Genomic DNA, 19,295 nt, shown 5'->3' on the forward strand with positions numbered 1-19,295 from the left:
CGTTTATTATTTTTCCAAGCGAGGGTGTTCCTGATGGATTGAGAGAACAATAAATTATTAAAACAACCGCTGTGTTTATTTCATTAAACTACTTTTAAATCATGTGTGTGTGTTTTTTAACCCTTTCCAACAATTGGATTAATAATGGATAGGTGACATAATTGACGCCTCTCCATTATTAATCTGGCTTAATGTCACCTTCCAATAGCAAGGTGACATTAACCCTTTATTACCCCATATCCCACCGCTACAGGGAGTGGGAAGAGAGTGGCCAAGTGCCAGAATAGGCGCATCTTCCAGATGTGCCTTTTCTGGGGTGGCTGGGGGCAGATGTTTTTAGCCACGGGGGGGGCAATAACCATGGACCCTCTCCTGGCTATTAATATCTGCCCTCAGTCACTGGCTTTACCATTCTGGCGGAGAAAATTGCGCGGGAGCCCACGCCAATTTTTTCCGCCATTTAACCCTTTATTTCAGCAGCTACAGCGCTGAAATTTTGCACATACACACTACTAACATTAGTAGTGTGGAATATGCAAAAAAATGGGGATATGAGATGGTTTACTGTATGTAAACCATGTCTCATATCCTGTCGGGTTTGTGCAGGAGAAATGAAAAGCCGGCAATTGAATTACCGACTTTTCACTAACAGCGCTGCGTATTTCTCGCAAGTCACACTGCAGGTCCGTGTGGAATCCGTATTTTTCTCGCCCCCATAGACTTTCATTAGCGATTTTTTTGCGCAATACGCTGACAAACGCAGCATGCTGCGATTTTGTACGGCCGTAGAAAGCCGTATAATACTGAACCGTAATATACGGCTAATAGGAGCAGCCCCATTGAGAAGCATTGTGCCGTATGTAATGCGAGTTTTACGTACGTAGTTTTTGCGCTCTTACGTACGTAAAACACGCATGTGTGACCCCGGCCTTAGGGGGACATACTGTATATAAAAGTCTTCTCTCCAGGACCTCAACTACAATAGAGACTAGCTACAAAAAGACAAACCTGAGACAATTTTACATTCCATACTTTACTCCAGAGCTGCGCTAACTATTCTCTTGGTGAACTCACTTAAAGGTTATGGACACTTTTGACATGCTAAAAATTATTTATACAAATGTTACCGTTTAGTACTAGATATTGCATTTACTCTCATAGGTTCAGTCTGCAATCTTCATTCCTCCTTTGATTTTCAAACCCCTTGACAGTCATTTTACAGCCTGATCATACTTTCAGATTTTTTCCCTTGTGGGAGTGTTTCTCCCAGTAATATAGGCTGAATGTGAAGTATGTGTGTCTCTCCCAGTAATACAGGCTGGATGTGAGGTATGTGTGTCTCTCCCAGTAATATAGGCTGGATGTGATGTCAGTGTGTCTCTCCCAGAAATATAGGCTGGATGTGATGTCTGCATGTCTCTCCCAATAATATAGGCTGAATGTGAAGTCTGTGTGTCTCTCCCCAAAATATAGGCTGGATGTGAAGTCTGTGTGTCTCTCCCAGTAATATAGGCTGGATGTGAGGTCTGTGTGTCTCTCCCAATAATATAGGCTGAATGTGAAGTCTGTGTGTCTCTCCCCGAAATATAGGCTGGATGTGAAGTCTGTGTGTCTCTCCTGGTAATATAGGCTGGATGTGAGGTCTGTGTGTCTCTCCCAGAAATATAGGCTGGATGTGATGTCTGTGTGTCTCTCCCAATAATATAGGCTGAATGTGAAGTCTGTGTGTCTCTCCCCGAAATATAAGCTGGATGTGAAGTCTGTGTGTCTCTCCCAGTAATATAGGCTGGATGTGAGGTCTGTGTGTCTCTCCCAATAATATAGGCTGAATGTGAAGTCTGTGTGTCTCTCCCAGAAATATAGGCTGGATGTGAGCTCTGTGTGTCTCTCACAGAAATATAGGCTGGATGTGAGGTATGTGTGCCTCTCCCAGTAATATAGGCTGCATGTGAGGTCTATGTGTCTCTCCCAGAAATATAGGCTGGATGTGAGCTCTGTGTGTCTCTCACAGAAATATAGGCTGGATATGAGGTCTGTGTGTCTCTCCCAGTAATATAGGCTGGATGTGAGATGTGTGTCTCTCCCATTAATATAGGCTGGATGTGATATATGTGTGTCTCTCCCAGTAATATAGGCTGGATGCGAGCTCTGTGTGTCTCTCCCTGTAATATAGGCTGAATGTGAAGTATGTGTGTCTCTCCCAGAAATACAGGCTGGATGTGAAGTTTGTGTGTCTCTCCCAGAAATATAGGCTGCATGTGAGCTCTGTGTGTCTCTCCCAGAAATATAGGCTGGATGTGAGCTCTGTGTGTCTCTCCCAGTAATATAGGCTGGATGTGAGCTCTGTGTGTCTCTCCCAGTAATATAGGCTGGATGTGAGGTCTGGGTGTCTCTCTCAGTAATATAGGCTGGATGTGAGCTCTGTGTGTCTCTCACAGAAATATAGGCTGGATGTGAGCTCTGTGTGTCTCTCACCGAAATATAGGCTGGATGTGAGTTCTGTGTCTCTCCCAGTAATATAGGCTGAATGTGAAGTATGTGTGTCTCTCGCAAAAATATAGGCTGGATGTGAGCTCTGTGTGTCTCTCACAGAAATATAGGCTGGATGTGAGGTCTGCGTGTCTCTCTCAGTAATATAGGCTGGATGTGAGGTCTATGTGTCTCTCCCAGAAATATAGGCTGGATGTGAGATATGTGTGTCTCTCCCAGTAATATAGGCTGGATGTGATATATGTGTGTCTCTCCCAGTAATATAGGCTGGATGTGAGCTCTGTGTGTCTCTCTCAGTAATATAGGCTGGATGTGAGCTCTGTGTGTCTCTCACAGAAATATAGGCTGTATGTGAGCTCTGTGTGTCTCTCACAGAAATATAGGCTGGATGTGAGTTCTGTGTCTCTCCCAGTAATATAGGCTGAATATGAAGTATGTGTGTCTCTCGCAAAAATATAGGCTGGATGTGAGCTCTGTATGTCTCTCACAGAAATATAGGCTGGATGTGAGGTCTGTGTGTCTCTCCCAGTAATATAGGCTGGATGTGAGGTCTATGTGTCTCTCCCAGAAATATAGGCTGGATGTGAGATATGTGTGTCTCTCCCAGTAATATAGGCTGGATGTGATATATGTGTGTCTCTCCCAGTAATATAGGCTGGATGTGAGCTCTGTGTGTCTCTCCCAGTAATATAGGCTGAATGTGAAGTATGTGTGTCTCTCCCAGAAATATAGGCTGGATGTGGGCTCTGTGTGTCTCTCACAGAAATATAGGCTGGATGTGAGATATGTGTGTCTGTCCCAGTAATATAAGCTGGGTGTGGGTTTCTCCCAGTAATATAGGCTAGATGTGAGGTCTGTGTGTCTCTCACAGAAATATAGGCTGGATGTGAGGTCTGTGTGTCTCTCCCAGTTATATAGGCTGGATGTGAGATATGTGTGTCTGTCCCAGTAATATAAGCTGGGTGTGAGTTTCTCCCAGTAATATAGGCTAGATGTGAGGTCTGTGTGTTCCTCTCAGTAATATAGACTAGATGTGAGGTCTGTGTGTCTCTCTCAGTAATATAGGCTAGATGTGAGGTTTGTGTCTCTCCTAGTAATATAGGCTGGATGTGAGGTCTGTGTGTCTCTTCCCAGTAATGTAGGCTGAATGTTAGGTCTGTGTGTCTCTTCCCAGTAATATAGGCTGGATGTGAGGTCTATGTGTCTCCTCCCAGTAATGTAGGCTGGATGTTAGGTCTGTGTGTCTCTTCCCAGTAATATAGGCTGAATGTGAGGTCTGCGTTTTCCTTTGGTAATATAGACTGGATGTGAGATATGTGTTTCCCCTGGTATTATAGGCTGGATATGAGATTCATGTGTCTCTCTCAGTAATATAGGCTGGATGTGAGGTTTGTGTGTCTCTCCCAGTAATATAGGCTGGATGTGAGCTCTATGTGTCTCCTCCCAGTAATATAGGCTGGATGTTGAGTCTGTGTGTCTCTCCCAGTAATATAGATTGGACGTAAGGTCTGTGTGTCTCTCCCAGTAACATAGGCTGGATGTGAGGTCTGTGTGTCTCTCCCAGTAATATAGGCTGGATGTGAGGTCTGTGTGTCTCTCCCAGTAATATAGGCTGGATGTGAGGTATGTGTGTTTCTCCCAGTAATATCTGCTGGATGTGAGCTGTGTGTGTCTCTTCTCAGTAATATAGGCTGGATGTGAGATCTGTGCGTTTCTCCCAGTAATTTAGGCTCTGTCTCTCCTGGTAATATAGACAAAATGTGAAGTCTGAGTATTGAGGGTACTACTGTCTTCATTAGCTCATGCAGTGTATCAGCACAGTTTCTATCCTGCACTTATTTCTTCCTCATGTGCTTTCTTCCATATCTATAGCCTGTTTTCTCTGACATTCCTGAGACTGTCCATGTTTTCTGTCATGTCCACGGTGTGGACTTTTTTATACAACCCTTTCCCTGATGATATCTCTAAGGCTAAATTCACATGAACCTATAAAAAATTGTCCAATTTTTATCCAGAAAACAATGGACAATTTTAAATTGTCATCAATATGCAGTCAGTATGACACCCGTTTTTAGACATCTGCAGTTATTAAAAAGGTACAGGACCAAAAATAGTTTCCTGTGTGAATTGAAGTGTATCCGTAAATTGTGGATGTTATACGATTGATCAGATTGGGATCAGATTTTTTTGCGCACCCATAGACTTGAATAGGCATGCTTCAACAGACATACAGAAGAAACCAGTGGAGGCTGCCATTTTTTTTTTCAAGTACAGATTTGGTCCATGAAAAACAAAATAACCAAATTGTATAACGTTGCTCTTATGTTCCGGACCGAGTGCTGACAGAATGGTAAATGATGCAGAACACCCAGTCAGATACACGACAGAGTTCTGCAACAGCAACATAGTAGACACAAAGTTTACAAAGTTAACCCTTCAAGGACCATGGAATTTTTAACTATTGCGCTTTCATTTTTTCCTTGCTTTCTCTTAAGACCCATAACTTTATCTTCCGCAGCCCCCGAGCTGTCATAGTAACTCATCAGTCCCTTGCAGTCACATCATGTGGGCCAATGGGGGCTGCTACACATGGAAACGTTCCATTTAAATGCCGTAATCAGACATTGACAGCAGCAATTAAATGTTTATCAGCCAAGGCCAGAACTCGTCACCAGCGGGGAATGTTAAGAGACAGATGCTGGTTGTATAATATAGCCGGTGTCTGCAGCATGAGGAAGGAACTCGGCTCCTGAGACCCTCCACACGCTAAGGCTATGTGCACACGGTGCGGATTTGGCTGCAGATCCGCAGAGGATTGGCCGCTGTGGATTCACAGCCATTTTCCATGCAGTTTACAGTACCATGTAAACCTATGGAAATCCGCATTGCACATGCTGCAGAAGATACCGCACAGAAACGCTGCATTGTTTATTCCGCAGCATGTCAATTGTTTGTGCGGATTCCTCAGCGGTTTACACCTGCTCCATAATAGGAATCCGCAGGTGTAAAACCGCAGGTGGAATCCGCACAAAAACCGCATGAAATCCGCAGGTAATCCGCAGTGCGTTTTACCTGCGGATTTAGCAAAATCGGTGAGGAAAAATCCGCACCGTGTGCACATAGCCTGAGACCCCTTACCAGGATGTGAATGCAACGTTCTTTTGCAAAATTAACTTTGAATTTAGGAAACAAATTACTAACAAAAGCCTTTAAGATACATTTCTGATGTCTTCATCAGAACTTATGTTACCTGACGTCTGGGTCGAACATTGTCCCATCATATGTTGTCGTGTGAAAAAAAGCAAAATTCAAGGTGATAGTTTTTCTTGTTACTTTTTTATGTAAACATGACAAACCCATTGGAACCATCGCTGCGCTCATCCTAGGATACAGGGAGTTATCCTCTGTTGCCTGGGGAGGGGTTTGGAGATTTTGGCCGCTTCGTGCTGCTAGAAAACAATATTTTGCTCAACACCTAACGCCGAGCACAATGGGTTTTATTGCTTTGTTGATTCGAGCCATTCAGGTTAGTGAAGCAGTTTCACAGCGGAGGATTCATAGCCAGATCCCGGTTTATTGGGTTTTTACAGCCGTCATTAGATCACAAGCTCAGAGCCTTCTCTGCCAATGTGTCTTGGTTTATGGGACAGAAATAATGAAATAGTGTAAAAATCTGGACTGTAATGTGTTGGATACTATGGGCAGTGATATCACAGCCATATCTGCCCAGCAGTCTCATTGTCAGTAAAGCAAGAGGAAGAACCTCTTATTGCAAAGTGTAATGTGAAATTTCTATGGCAACTGCCTGATCAGCTGGAGGAGATGTCACTGATGCTGCAGAGGATGAGAGCGAAGCTGGAAAAGGGCGAGCAGCAGGCAAGGTCTCTGCAGAATCAGGAGTCACTGACTCACTATAAAGTGATCACTGATAAGAAAGAACACCAGAATATCTGAGGAATGGATCAGTGACAGCAGTCAGGCAAATGTTACTGACAGAATAAGTACAGAATTAATCATGAAAAAAATGTAGTCACTGTGTACATACATTATATCACCTATCCTGTACTGTTCCTGTATTATACCCCAGAGCTGCACTCACTATTCTACTGATGCAGTCACTGTGCACATACATTACATTACTGATCCTGGGTTACATCCTGTATTATACTCCAGAGCTGCACTCACTATTCTGCTGGTGCAGTCACTGTGTACATACATTACTGATCTTGAGTTACATCCTGTATTATACCCCAGAGCTGCACTCACTGTTCTGTTGGTGCAGTCACTGTGTGCATACATTACTGATCCTGCGTTACATCCTTTATTATACCCCAGAGCTGCACTCACTATTCTGTTGGTGCAGTCACTGTGTACATACAGCTCTCACAAAAATTAAGAGACCACTGCACAGTTTTATAAAAATCTGCTTTTCTACATGTCTGACAGCCATTCCATTCCAGTGTCAGTTGAATTCCAACCAGAGGACACCTCATTCTACTCAATGTGCTTCTGATTAGATGATCACCAGAACCAAATCTTATTTATCGAAGGAAAGTATAAAAAAGACCCTGTTGTGGTGTTCACAATTCTCTTGCAACAGGACAAGCTGGATGGCAAAACAAGTGCTAGCAATATCCCAAAAGTAATAGGAATGAAAAAATAACTTTTAACCATGCCAAAGGAGTTGAAAAGAAAAGTCTCGAGTGAGGAAAAGACGGGTTCAATTCAGGCTTTACTAGCAGAGGGATACAGTGAGAGTCATGTTGCCTCCATCCTTAGCGCTATATAAAAATATAGATTATTAAAGATTATCCTTAACATTTCTAAGACCGCAGTCCATTACAACAAGGTCAAGCAGCAGATATTGGGGACAACAAAGCTACAGACAGGCAGAGGGCGAAAATGACTCTCCACTGACCGGGATGACTATCATCTTATTCAAACGTCACTCAGCAACCACAAGATGACATCAAGAGACCTACAAAAAGAATGGAAAATAGCAGCTGGGGTGAAGTTCAGGGCGAGAAGAGTTCGTAACAGGCTCGTAGAGGCAGGGCTCAAGTCATGTATAGCTAGAAAAAAGCCTTTCATCATTGAGAAGCAAAGGAGAGCCAAGCTGAAGTTTGCCAAAGACCATAAGGATTGGACCACAGAGGACTGGAGTAAGGTAATCTTCTCTGATGAGTCTAATTTTCAGCTTTGCCCAACACCTGGTCGTCTAATCCTTAGATGGAGACCTGGAGAGGCGTACAAGCCACAGTGTCTTGCACCCACTGTGAAATTTGGTGGAGGATCGGTGATGATCTGGGGATGCTTCAGCAAGGCTTGAATTGGGCGAGTTGTTCTTTGCGAAGGATGTATGAATCAAGCCGCATACAAGGTTATCCTGGAAAAACAGTTGATTCCTTCTGCCCAGGCAATGTTTCCCAACTCTGAGGACTGTTTTTTTCCAGCAGGACAATGCACCATGGCACACATCTAGGTCAATCAAGGTGTGGATGAAGGACCACCACATCAAATCCCTGTCATGGGCAGCCCAATCTCCAGACCTGAACCCCATTGAAAACCTCTGGAATGTAATCAAGAGGAAGTTGGATAGTCACAAGTAGTGTTGAGCGATACCTTCCGATATTCAAAAGTATCGTATCGGATTAGATCAGCCGATATCCCAAAAATATCGGATATCGCCGATACCGATACCCGATACCAATGGGACACAAATATCGGAACGTAAATAAGCCCTTTCTGTCCTTATATATGCTGTTCCAGAAGGGGGAAGAGTGTGGGCGGTGCGTGGGCGGTGCGTGGGCGGACACTGTGAGTGTCTGTGTGTGCGGGCGGGGTCTGTGCGGGCCTGCCAGGGATCTGTACGTGCCTACCCGGGGCTCTATGCGGCGTGCCGGGGCTGTATGTGGGCTGCCCAGGCTCTATACGGCGTGGGGGGGGGTCTCTGTGCGGCTGTGGGGGGTGTCTGAGCAGCGTGGGGGGGTCTCTGTGCGGGAAGGGGGGCTCTGTGCGGCGTGCTGGTGCTCTGTGCGTGTGTGCAGGCATCGTCCAATGGGACTACAAGTCCCATCGGACGATGCCTGCTACACTGACAGTGATTGACACATCAGCCAATGATGGGACAGTAGTAGTCCCATCATCCGGCTAATGTGTTGAATGAAAAAAAAAAAAATACTCCATACATGCTACATACATGCTACATACGTGCTCCATACATGCTCCATACATGCTCCATACATACTCCATACATGCTACATCCATGCTACATCCATGCTACATACATACTACATACATGATACATACATACTACATACATGATACATGCATACTCCATACATGCTACATACATGCTACATACACGCTCCATACATACTCCATACATGCTACATACATGCTACATACATGCTCCATACATGCTCCATACATGCCACATACATACATACTCCATACATACTACATCCATACATACTCCATACATACTACATCCACACATACTCCATACATACTACATCCATACATACTACATACTCCATACAGTACATTCATACAGTACATACATATAGACATACAGTACATTAAACATAGATTACATACTCACCATTACTTGTCATTTTGATCCCCAAAGCCAGTGTCAACCTGCAAAAAATATGAAAAAAACAAACAACCAATATACTCCCTGTCCGCAGAAATCCAAGAGTGTCCCACGACGATCTCCCGTGGAGAATGGCAGCAACAGCTGTTGCGACCGCTCTCTAGGGGCTCCAGAAACACAATGACGGGAGCAAAGTATTCCTCCGCCGCTGTAAAAAAAAAAGTCCCTAGTTTGACTTGTGGCATTGCTGTATGAGAAATTTTCCCAGGCAGCAATTGCCATAAAGTGAGACTTTACACTATAGTAACCTCAGTGATGCACTGCAGAAGCCATTGTCTCCTGTCAGTGTGTCACTGAGAGTCCTATAGAGCAGTGACATCACCCGATGTCACTGTTCTGTAGGGGAGATCGTCGTGGGACACTCGTTATTAATTGGACTACGGCGGACAGGTAGTATACGGTTTATTATTTTACGTTTTTTGCAGGCACTTAAGTATGGTAAGTATGGTGAAATGAAGAATATTAAAATACTTTTACCTAATGTGTGCATGTTTTATTAACCCTTTCTTACTATTGGATTAATTAATGGATAGGCGTCTTATTGACGCCTCTCCGTTATTAACCCGGCTTAATGTCACCTTACAATAGCAAGGTGACATTAACCCCTTATTACCCCATATCCCACCGCTACACGGGAGTGGGAAGAGAGGGGCTAAGTGCCGGAATTGGCGCATCTTATTGGCGCCATTTCTGGGGCGGCAGCGGACTGGTATTTGTAGCCGGGGGGGGCAATATCCATGGCCCCTCTCTAGGCTATGAATATCAGCCCGCAGCTGTCTGCGTAGCCTTTCTGGCTATAAAATATAGGGGGACTGTTGTGAACTATACTTCTTGGCTCCCTCTTGTGGTCACTAGTGGTTTGGCACTTGGATTGTCTTTTCCCAGGTTGGTTCTCACCTGGTTCGTTAGGCCTGGGGTGTTGCTATTTAAACTTCCTGGATTCTCAGTCCAGTGCCTGGCATCGTTGTAATCAGTTCATTTCTGTTTGCTCCTGTCTTCAGGTCCTGGTTCTTTGCAAGATAAGCTAAGTCCTGCTTTCTTATTTTTGTTTATTTGCATTGTTCATATTTTTGTCCAGCTTGTACAAAATGTGATTCCTGATATCGCTGGAAGCTCTAGGGGGCTGATATTCTCCCCCCTCACCGTTAGTCGGTTCGGGGGTTCTTGGATATTCAGCGTGGATATTTTGCAGGGTTTTTTGCTGACCATATAAGTCATCTTACTATCTTCTGCTATTAGTCAGTGGGCCTCTCTTTGCTAAAATCTAGTTCATTCTTACGTTTGTCTTTTCTTCTTACCTCACCGTTATTATTTGTTGGGGGCTTGAATTATAACTTTGGGGTCTTTTCTCTGGAGGCAAGAGAGGTCTTATTTTCCCTGATAGGGTTAGTTAGTTCTCCGGCTGGCGCAAGACGTCTAGGATCAACGTAGGTACGTTCCCCGGCTACTGTTAGTTGGTTGAGCTAGGATCAGGTATATGGTCAGCCTAGTTACCACTTCCCTATGAGCTGGTATTTATGTTTGCAGACTTTGCTGTAATCTCTGAGATCCTTTGCCATTGGGATCATAACAGTATGCCAGGCCTAGTGAATAGTTAATGCATTGCAGAAGCGGGATTAAAAGAAAAGAAGTTCTGAGTTTTTTTGGTTTTTTTTCCCTTCTTCCTTCCCCTTTTTCTCTGAGTGGCTTGAAGCTTTGCTGCAGACATGAATGTTCAGACCTTGATTACTAGTGTGGATCAGCTTGCTGCATGAGTGCAGGGCATTCAGGATTTTGTTGTTAGCAGTCCTATGTCAGAGCCTAAGATACCTATTCCTGAGCTGTTCTCTGGAGATCGATTTAAATTTAGGAATTTTAGGAATAATTGTAAATTGTTTCTATCTTTGAAACCTCGTTCGTCTGGAGATTCTGCTCAGCAAGTTAAAATTGTTATCTCCTTCTTGCGTGGCGACCCTCAGGATTGGGCTTTCTCGTTGGCGCCAGGAGATCCGGCATTGGCGGATGTTGATGCGTTTTTTCTGGCGCTCGGATTGCTTTATGAGGAGCCTAATCTTGAAATTCAGGCAGAAAAAGCCCTACTGGCTATCTCTCAGGGCCAGGATGAAGCTGAAGTGTATTGCCAAAAATTTCGGAAATGGTCCGTGCTTACTCAATGGAATGAATGTGCTCTGGCCGCAAATTTCAGAAATGGCCTTTCTGAAGCCATTAAGAATGTGATGGTGGGTTTCACAATTCCTACAAGTCTGAATGATTCTATGGCGCTGGCTATTCAGATTGATCGGCGCTTGCGGGAGCGCAAATCCGCTAATCCTCTGGCGGTGTTGTCTGAACGGACACCTGTCTCAATGCAATGTGATAGAATCCTGACTAGAACCGAACGACAAAATCATAGACGTCAGAATGGGCTGTGTTTTTACTGTGGTGATTCTACACATGTTATATCAGCATGCTCTAAACGCCTAACCAAGGTTGTCAGTCCTGTCACCATTGGTAATTTGCAGCCTAAATTTATTTTGTCTGTGACTTTAATTTGCTCATTGTCTTCCTACCCTGTTATGGCGTTTGTGGATTCAGGTGCTGCCCTGAGTCTTATGGACTTGTCGTTTGCCAAGCGCTGTGGTTTTGTCCTGGAGCCTTTAAAAGTTCCTATTCCTCTCAGAGGAATTGATGCTACGCCACTGGCGGAAAATAAACCGCAGTATTGGACACAAGTGACCATGTGCATGACTCCTGAACATCGGGAGGTGATTCGTTTTCTTGTTCTGCATAAAATGAATGATTTGGTTGTTTTGGGTCTGCCATGGTTACAGACCCATAATCCAGTTTTGGATTGGAAGGCTATGTCTGTGTCGAGTTGGGGTTGTCAGGGAATTCATTGCGATTCTCCGCCGGTGTCTATTGCTTCTTCTACTCCTTCAGAAGTTCCTGAGTATTTGTGTGATTATCAGGATGTATTCAGTGAGTCCAGGTCCAGTCCTCTTCCTCCTCATAGGGACTGTGACTGCGCTATAGATTTGATTCCTGGCAGTAAATTTCCTAAGGGACGATTATTTAATTTGTCTGTACCCGAGCATGCCGTGATGCGTTCTTATGTCAAGGAGTCTTTGGAGAAGGGGCATATTCGTCCATCCTCTTCCCCTCTTGGTGCGGGATTCTTTTTTGTGGCCAAGAAAGACGGGTCTTTGAGACCTTGTATAGACTATCGGCTTCTGAATAAAATCACTGTTAAGTTTCAGTATTCTTTGCCACTATTGTCAGACTTGTTTGCTCGGATTAAGGGTGCCAAGTGGTTCACCAAGATAGATCTTCGTGGTGCGTACAACCTTGTGCGCATTAGGCAGGGAGATGAATGGAAAACTACATTTAATACGCCCGAAGGTCATTTTGAGTACTTGGTGATGCCCTTTGGGCTCTCTAATGCTCCTTCAGTGTTTCAGTCCTTTATGCATGATATCTTCCGGAAGTATCTAGATAAATTTATGATTGTTTATCTGGATGATATTCTGTTTTTTTCTGATGATTGGGATTCTCATGTAAAGCAGGTCAGGATGGTGTTTCAGGTTTTGCGTGATAATGCTTTGTTTGTGAAGGGCTCAAAGTGTCTCTTTGGAGTGCAGAAGGTTTCCTTTTTAGGTTTTATTTTCTCCCCTTCTGCTGTGGAGATGGACCCAGTCAAGGTCCGAGCTATTCATGATTGGACTCAACCCACGTCTGTTAAGAGTCTTCAGAAGTTCTTGGGGTTTGCTAATTTCTACCGTCGTTTTATCGCTAACTTTTCTAGCGTTGTTAAACCTTTGACGGATATGACCAAGAAAGGTTCTGATGTGGCTAATTGGGCTCCTGCAGCCGTGGAGGCCTTCCAGGAGCTGAAGCGCCGGTTTACTTCGGCGCCTGTTTTGTGCCAGCCTGATGTCGCACTTCCCTTTCAGGTTGAAGTGGATGCTTCTGAGATCGGTGCTGGGGCTGTTTTGTCGCAGAGAGGCTCTGGTTGCTCTGTGATGAGACCATGTGCTTTTTTCTCTAGGAAGTTTTCGCCTGCTGAGCGGAACTATAATGTTGGTAATCGGGAGTTGTTGGCCATGAAGTGGGCATTTGAGGAGTGGCGTCATTGGCTCGAGGGTGCTAAGCATCGTGTGGTGGTCTTGACTGATCACAAAAATCTGATGTATCTCGAGTCTGCTAAGCGCCTGAATCCTAGACAGGCTTGTTGGTCATTGTTTTTCTCTCGTTTTGACTTTGTGGTCTCGTACCTGCCTAGTTCGAAGAATGTTAAGGCTGATGCTCTTTCTAGGAGCTTTGTGCCTGACTCTCCTGGAGTCTCGGAGCCAGCTGGTATTCTTAAAGAGGGAGTAATCGTGTCGGCCATATCTCCTGATTTGCGACGTGTGTTGCAAAGATTTCAGGCTGGTAGACCTGACTCTTGTCCACCCGACAGACTGTTTGTTCCTGATAAGTGGACCAGCAGAGTTATTTCCGAGGTTCATTCCTCGGTGTTGGCAGGGCATCCGGGAATTTTTGGTACCCGAGATTTGGTGGCTAGGTCCTTTTGGTGGCCTTCCTTGTCACGGGATGTGCGGTCATTTGTGCAGTCCTGTGGGACTTGTGCTCGGGCTAAGCCTTGTTGTTCTTGTGCTAGCGGGTTGCTTTTGCCCTTGCCCATCCCGAAGAGGCCTTGGACACACATTTCCATGGATTTCATTTCTGATCTTCCGGTGTCTCAAGGAATGTCTGTCATCTGGGTGGTGTGTGATCGTTTTTCCAAGATGGTCCATTTGGTGCCCTTGCCTAAGTTGCCTTCCTCTTCCGATCTGGTTCCTTTGTTTTTTCAGAATGTGGTTCGTTTACACGGCATTCCTGAGAATATCGTGTCCGACAGAGGATCCCAGTTTGTGTCCAGATTCTGGCGATCTTTTTGTGCTAAAATGGGCATTGATTTGTCATTTTCATCTGCCTTTCATCCTCAGACTAATGACCAAACGGAGCGAACTAATCAGACACTGGAGGCTTATTTGAGATGTTTTGTTTCTGCGGACCAGGACGATTGGGTGACCTTCTTGCCATTGGCTGAGTTTGCCCTTAATAATCGGGCTAGTTCCGCTACTTTGGTTTCGCCATTCTTCTGCAACTCTGGTTTTCATCCTCGTTTCTCCTCGGGTCATGTTGAGTCTTCTGACTGTCCTGGGGTGGATTCCGTGGTGGATAGGTTGCAGCGGATTTGGAATCATGTGGTGGACAACTTGAAGTTGTCACAGGAGAAGGCTCAGCGTTTTGCCAACCGCCGCCGCGGTGTGGGTCCCCGACTTCGTGTTGGGGAATTGGTTTGGTTGTCTTCTCGGTATGTCCCTCTGAAAGTTTCCTCTCCTAAGTTTAAGCCTCGCTTTATTGGTCCTTATAAAATTTTGGAAGTTCTTAACCCGGTTTCTTTTCGTTTGGATCTTCCGGTGTCGTTTGCCATTCACAACGTGTTCCATAGGTCTTTGTTGCGGCGATACGTTGTGCCTGTGGTTCCTGCTGTTGAGCCTCCTGCTCCGGTGTTGGTTGAGGGCGAGTTGGAGTACGTGGTGGAGAAGATCTTGGATTCTCGTCTCTCTAGACGGAGGCTTCAGTATTTGGTCAAATGGAAGGGCTATGGTCAGGAGGATAATTCCTGGGTGGTCGCCTCTGATGTTCATGCGGCCGATTTGGTTCGTGCCTTCCACGCTGCTCATCCTGATCGCCCTGGTGGTCTTGGTGAGGGTTCGGTGACCCCTCCTTAAAGGGGGGGTACTGTTGTGAACTATACTTCTTGGCTCCCTCTTGTGGTCACTAGTGGTTTGGCACTTGGATTGTCTTTTCCCAGGTTGGTTCTCACCTGGTTCGTTAGGCCTGGGGTGTTGCTATTTAAACTTCCTGGATTCTCAGTCCAGTGCCTGGCATCATTGTAATCAGTTCATTTCTGTTTGCTCCTGTCTTCAGGTCCTGGTTCTTTGCAAGATAAGCTAAGTCCTGCTTTCTTATTTTTGTTTATTTGCATTGTTCATATTTTTGTCCAGCTTGTACAAAATGTGATTCCTGATATCGCTGGAAGCTCTAGGGGGCTGATATTCTCCCCCCTCACCGTTAGTCGGTTCGGGGGTTCTTGGATATTCAGCGTGGATATTTTGCAGGGTTTTTTGCTGACCATATAAGTCATCTTACTATCTTCTGCTATTAGTCAGTGGGCCTCTCTTTGCTAAAATCTAGTTCATTCTTACGTTTGTCTTTTCTTCTTACCTCACCGTTATTATTTGTTGGGGGCTTGAATTATAACTTTGGGGTCTTTTCTCTGGAGGCAAGAGAGGTCTTATTTTCCCTGATAGGGTTAGTTAGTTCTCCGGCTGGCGCGAGACGTCTAGGATCAACGTAGGTACGTTCCCCGGCTACTGTTAGTTGGTTGAGCTAGGATCAGGTATATGGTCAGCCTAGTTACCACTTCCCTATGAGCTGGTATTTATGTTTGCAGACTTTGCTGTAATCTCTGAGATCCTCTGCCATTGGGATCATAACAGTCCCCCTATTTTAATAGCCAGTAAAGGCTACGCAGACAGCTGCGGGCTGATATTCATAGCAGGCTACAAATATTGGACCCCGGCCGTCGGCTTTCCCCCTCTGGCGCAGAAAATTGCGCGGGAGCCCACGCCGTTTTTTACCTTTTTTTAAAAAATTCAACGCTCATAAAGGCCTCTCACACTTGCGTCGGTACGGGTCCGTCGCTATGTGTCGGGCCGACGTACCGACGCACGTTGTGAAATTTGTGCACGACGTGGGCAGCGGATGCAGTTTTTCAACGCATCCGCTGACCATTCTGAAGTGCGGGGAGGAGGGGGCGGAGTTTCTGCCGCGCATGCGCGGTAGAAAATGGCGGACGCGACGGACAAAAAAACCTTCACTTGAACGTTTTTTCATGCCGACGGTCCGCAAAACACGACGGATCCGTTGCACGACGGACGCGACATGTGGCCATCCGTCGCTAATACAAGTCTGTGGGTAAAAAACGCATCCTGCGAGCACATTTGCAGGATCCTTTTTTTCCCAAAACAACGGATTGCGACGGATTGCTAAAAACGCAAGTGTGAAAGTAGCCTTAGAAACATCGGCCTTTCTATTATATATCTATGGATATATCTATCTATAGATATATTTATAGATAAATATATTTATAGATGCATAGATGTATCTATCCATATATCTCGCTGCTTTCACACATCAGGTTTTTGCCGTCAGGCACAATCCGGCTACTTTTGGAAAAAACAGATCCTTTTTTTCCGCCGGATCCGTTTTTTTCCACCGGATCCGTTTTTTTCCACTGGATCCTTTTTTTCCACCGGATCCGTTTTTTCCGCTGGATCCGTTTTTTCCACCGGATCCGTTTTTTCCGCCAGATCCGTTTTTTTCCGCCGGATCCGTTTTTTTCTCATAGAGTTGTATTAGCGCCGGATTGCGCCTGATGGCCACACGCTTCATCCGTTTTTTGCAGGATCCGTCAAAAAAGCTGTTCCCGCCGGACGGAAAACACATACAGAGGAATCGTTTTTCTGTCCGGCGAAAAAACGCACAGCGACTGATCCAGCAAAAAATGGATGAAACTGAGATGTGAAATGATGAATCCGGCCTCCGAATCCCTTTTTTCATGCATGTTTCCATTCAAATCATGCACATTTTCCGTTTATTTATATCCAAAAACTGCATCAAAACCGGTCAAAAAACGGAACGAAAACTGCATCAAAAACAGCATCAAAACCTGCACCAAAAACTACATGTTGTGTCTTGGCGGACCGTCGGCACGAAAAAACATTCAAGTGAACGTTTTTTTGTCCGTCGCGTCCGCCATTTTCTACCGCACATGCGCTGCAGAAACTCCGCCCCCTCCTCCGCGGACTTCAGAATGGGTAGCGGATGCGTTGAAAATCTGCATCCACTGCCCACGTCGTGCACAAATTTCACAACGTGCGTCGGTACGTCGGCCCGACGCATAGGGACGGACCCGTACCGACGCAAGTGTGAAAGAGGCCTTTATGAGCGTTGAATTTAAAAAAAAAAATAAACGGCGTGGGCTAACGCACAATTTTCTGCGCCAGAGGGGGAAAGCTGACGGCCGGGGGCCAATATTTGTAGCCTGCTATGAATATCAGCCCGCAGCTGTCTGCGTAGCCTTTACTGGCTATTAAAATAGGGGGACCCCCCAAAAAATGATGAGGGGTCCCCCTATATTTTATAGCCAGAAAGGCTACGCAGACAGCAGCGGGCTGATATTCATAGCCTAGAGAAGGGCCATGGATATTGCCCCCCCCCCCCCCCCCCCGGCTACAAATACCAGTCCGAAGCTGCCCCGGAAATGGCGCCAATTCCGGCACTTGGCCCCTCTCTTCCCACTCCCGTGTAGCGGTGGGATATGGGGTAATAAGGTGTTAATGTCACCTTGCTATTGTAAGGTGACATTAAGCCGTGTTAATAACGGAGAGGCGTCAATAAGACGCCTATCCATTATTAATCCAATAGTAAGAAAGGGTTAATAAAACATGCACACATTAGGAAAAAGTATTTTAATATTCTTCATTTCACCATACTTACCATACTTCAGCGCCTGCAAAAAACGTAAAATAATAAACCGTATACTGTTGTGAATTCCGTTCTCGGGCTCCCTCCTGTGGTCATGAGTGGTACTGTGTGAGTTTGTTCTTGGGCTCCCTCTGGTGGCCTTTAGCGATATGGCTGGGCTCAGCTGCTTCATTTCCTTCTATGCTGGGCCTATTTAACTCACCTGGACCTTCATTTGTTGCCTGCTGTCGGTGTATTCAGTCCTGTTTCTGAGAGCTCCTGAATATTCCTTGTGACCAGTCTCCTGCTGGAGAAGTTAAGTTTGTTTGTTCATTTTGCTCATTATTTCCTTGAAAACGTTTCTCTGTATATTATGAGTTCAGTCCAGCTTGCTTATATGTGATTTTTCGTTTGCTGGTTGGTTCTGGGGTGCAGAGTGTGCCCCTCACATCGTGAGTCGGTGTGGGGGTTCTTGTATTCTCTGCGTGGTTTATTTTTGATAGTTTTGTACTGACCGCACAGACTCCTATCTATTTTCAGTCTATCTAGTGTTAGCGGACCTCATTTGCTGAACCTGTTTCATTTCTACGTTTGTCTTTTCCCCTTAACTCACCGTTATTATTTGTGGGGGGCTGACTATAACTTTGGGGTTATTTCTCTGAGGCAAGTGAGGTCTTTGCTTTCTCTCTAGGGGTAGTCAGTTTCTCAGGCTGTGAACGAGGCGTCTAGGATTTTAGGAACGCTCCACAGCTGCCTTTAGTGTTTGTGGATAGGATCAGGATTGCGGTCAGTATAGCTTCCACATCCCCAGAACTTGTTCTATATTCTGGTCATATGTGTCAGGTCAGTTTTGAGATCCTACCACCGGATCATAACAGTATACTACCTGTCCGCCGTAGTCCAATTTATAACGAGTCTCCCACGACGATCTCCCCTATAGAACAGTGACATCGGGTGATGTCACTGCTCTATAGGACCCTCAGTGACACACTGACAGGAGACAATGGCTCCTGCAGTGTATCACTGAGGTTAATAAAGTTCAAAGTCTTACTTTATGGCAATTGCTGCCTGGGAAAATTTCTCATACAGCATGTACAGTATGTATGTAGTATGTATGTAGTATGTATGTATGTAGTATGTATATTCAACACATTAGCCGGATGATGGGACTACTACTGTCCCATCATTGGCTAATGTGTCAATCACTGTCATTGTAGCAGGCATAGCCCGATGGGACTTGCAGTCCCATCGGACGATGCATGCACAGACACAAAGACCCCCGGCAGGCCGTACAGACCCCCCGGCAGGCAACACAGACCCCGGAGAGGCCGCACAGACCCCCCGGCAGGCCGTGCAGACCCCCCGGCAGGCCGTACAGACCCCAGAGAGGCCGCACAGACCCCCGGCAGGCATGCACAGACCCCCCCCGGCAGGCCGTACAGACCCCGGAGAGGCCGCACAGACCCCCCGGCAGGCCGTGCAGACCCCCCGGCAGGCCGTACAGACCCCGGAGAGGCCGCACAGACCCCGGAGAGGCCGCACAGACCCCCCCCCCCCCCCGGCAGGCCGTACAGACCCCGGAGAAGCCACA

This window comes from Ranitomeya variabilis, chromosome 4 (genome assembly GCF_051348905.1).
Source record: "Ranitomeya variabilis isolate aRanVar5 chromosome 4, aRanVar5.hap1, whole genome shotgun sequence".
NCBI classification, from domain to species: domain Eukaryota; kingdom Metazoa; phylum Chordata; class Amphibia; order Anura; family Dendrobatidae; genus Ranitomeya; species Ranitomeya variabilis.